Source organism: Pundamilia nyererei, unplaced genomic scaffold (genome assembly GCF_000239375.1).
Source record: "Pundamilia nyererei isolate P.nyererei 1_Seehausen unplaced genomic scaffold, PunNye1.0 scaffold00016, whole genome shotgun sequence".
Lineage (NCBI taxonomy): Eukaryota > Metazoa > Chordata > Actinopteri > Cichliformes > Cichlidae > Pundamilia > Pundamilia nyererei.
The window spans coordinates 3,899,362-3,902,553 of NW_005187417.1; the positions used below are offsets into that span (position 1 = coordinate 3,899,362).

General features: G+C 39.5%; 1 protein-coding gene across 1 annotated transcript in view; it reads left to right on the forward strand.

Moving 5' to 3' along the window:
* Nucleotides 1–3,192, forward strand: part of whrna (whirlin a) — a 212,872-nt gene that overhangs the window by 205,896 nt on the left and 3,784 nt on the right. The gene's annotated exons all lie outside the window — the stretch shown is intronic.

Here is a 3,192-nt window from a genome sequence, read left to right on the forward strand (position 1 = left end):
TGTGTGTGTGTGTGTGTGTGTGTGTGTGTGTGTGTGTGTGTGTGTCTGTTAAAGGGTAAAGGCAAAGGGCAGAAACAGCAAATTACACAGCACCTTTTTATCTAAAAGGTAGAAGTCATAGGCTCATTTCAAATACTTAATGTTCAGTTTAATGCTGTGGCTAAATAGAGTTGCAGTTATATTTCCCACAAAGACTTTTTCATTTATAGCATATCTGTCATATTTAAAAATACTCAAAATTCTGAGCTCCCAGCTATGCGGAGTGACAGAAAAATTCTGAAAGCTTTGCTTGAAATGGCAGGTTAGTCACCTCTAAAGAAAGGTATTACTTGTGGCTGTGAATGCATATATCTGTCTGCCATGATAATTTGCAAGCCAACAAATCTTGCTCTAGTTCAGGACTATATGCCACGCTAATCATTTTCTAAACACAGACAATGAGACAGTTACAATTTTAATATCAGTGCTAGGAGCAGCTACAGACTCCAGTCTACTCTCCAGTCAAAGCTGTCTCTCAGCCTCCCACTCCACAGAGGTGGTGATTGAAATAAAAAAAGGTGGCTGATTGCAAAGGAAGGGATAAAAGGATTGGAAATCAGCACATTCAAAATCAAAAGCAGGCTGGAAGAAAGGACAGCAAGTGTGAGTAAAGGACACAAAAAAGTGAGAGCAGTGTTAATAAGGAGAAGAAGGATGAGGAGGATTTGTACAGATGATAAACTGGAGGTTTGGTGGGTAGATCCTGTATTTGGGTATTTGTGTGGGTGTTTCAAAAGTGATTGTTAAGAGGGTTGCAAAGGGATTTGAAGCACTAGTAGCTGTGCTAGTGCTACAAATCTCCCAGACAAGTATTCTCTACCCTTCAAATGTCTTGCTCTCGCTTTTCTTATGTCTTATGTTCCTTTTTTGTGTTTTCCTCAAAGAAGAACAAAGTTTTGTTTCACATTCATCTATTTGGTTATTGTACAATCCTCAATAGAAGTTTCATGTGCATTCATTCAGTGAGAGAAAAAAAGACACCAGGTCCTTAATAAACAGGAAAATCTCAGATAGCACTTGTTTTGCTTGAATGGATTTTTCTGCATCATGCATCATCGGGCGTTGTGTTGGTCCATCGTAGGCTCCTGAAGCTCAGCTTATCAGGAGAGCTCTCGTATTAAAGAGATAAACAGTACAAGTCTTATTTTTTATGCATTTTTGCTTAGCTCAAATATTAAACTAAGCTTTTGAAAGAAATGAGCAAGTGGTGTCTTATCACTTTTCAAGACGGCCAGCACTGCAGCTGTTTTGTACTTCCATTCAGCCGCCACTCTGATATGCAAGCCAGCAGGCCTTCAGCCCCGGATGGTCTGTGATATCGAAGGTTTCATAAGCACAGAGAGCAAGGAAGTTCAACTTAAAAGATGCAACCACTCAAAAGGTTTGACCCCAAACTATTTCTTTTTAACCTCAGACACTTCTCCAAGAGAGTAATAAACATGAAAAAGTGCCTCATTGCAGTGGCTAATAGCAAAGGAAGTAGGTGCTTTTTCTTGCATGGGGAGCCCCAGTGGAGCCATTGGACACAAGGTTAGAGCTCATTTCATGAGAGAAGTTTAACTCAGCTAAAGATAAGTTAAATTATTCATGCAAATCAATTTTTAAAATCAAGTCGAAGTTATTTCTGAAACTAATTAGCACATTTTCAGCACAGTGGTTCACTTGGGTTATTACCTTTAAGACAAAACCACAAGCTTTATGATACCCTTGCTACATCCCTGAACAATAATGCTATATAGCTTCACAGTTATTTACAGACATTAATAATAAGGCAGCCTTAAGGTCACTTGTAACAAAAGCGAAAGGAGACTTCCACATGCTCAGGTTTCAAGGTGGAAAAGAAGGCTGTGAAAAGTTTGCTCTGCCACCCGGGGAATGCTAACTCGATGTTATTAGGCCCTTGAGCAAGGCACACAACCTCAGTACTTCTCACAGTCAGGACCAAGCATCAGAATGATAAACTTGCTCTGGAAATAAATAAAAAAAATGTTTTTAGCTTTCCACTTGGCATCCACCTCACCCAGGGGAAAAATGCAGGCATCACGTCAGAGCAGGTACCCTGTACAATGGACACTCTCTGCAGTATTGAAAGTAAACACTGTGGAGTCATAATACGGCAAACCTCTGGCTTATGTGTTTCGTATCTCTCTGGGCACCGGGGCTGTCATCTTAGGTCACTTCAATCACAAATACAGAGGATGAAGTGACGACAAAAACACTGCTGCTGGCTGGCCTTTCCACTTGTTATCAGTCCCCATCACCGCTCATTGAAGCGACAGCTCTTTATCACAGCCATCTTCACATTATGATGACCAAGTGCTCCCCTAACACTGAGTAATTGTTGTAGCTTAAATAACCAACATGATGATGCAGCCCTTGTCTGGAAAGAAATATTGATGTTTTTAGCTCTCATAGTCACATATGATGAGGTCACCTAGCAGGGTCACAGGAAGAAAGACATAAAACTGGTGTTTTTTTTGTTGTTTTTCTTTAAGATGAAAACTATTTTCAAAATGCATCCTGTTATGTTTGGCTTTAAAGAATTATTTTTGGATTTTGATGCTCTGCAATCATTTTGTTATAGTGAGGTAATAAGCTGGTGACAAAAATGTAATCATGTACAGCAGAACAGTCTTTACCTAAACGCAGATAAAGTGAATAACAGCACTCCCTGACTGCACCAGCCTCTCCAACAATTCATAATGTAGAAGCTCCTCAGAAAGTCCAAGGCATTTATCTGACATCTGAACTCCTATTTTAATCAAACACCTGCAAAATGAACAAGTTTCATCAGTGGTCCCAAACAATCCATTGACAATATCCCAGTGATAGATACCACATATCCTGAGTCCATTTGTCAGCAAGCTGAGGTGTGTTAGCTGGCACAAGATGAAGCTACACAATATTAGACAGGTCGTTCTAATATTCTGGCTATCAAATATGTAAAAGAGTAGAAATGTGTCAAAAACAGAAAATAATAGCCAGGAATGTTTTGAAATTTAAGCTTAAAGTGTGGATTTGGTGTTTTATTCAAATGCAGCTGAGAACAGGTGAGTCTTCAACCTGGATTTAAATAAACTGAGTGTTTCAGCTGATCTGAGGCTTTCTGGGAGTTTGTTCCAGATATAAGGAGCATAAAAGCTGAATGCAGCT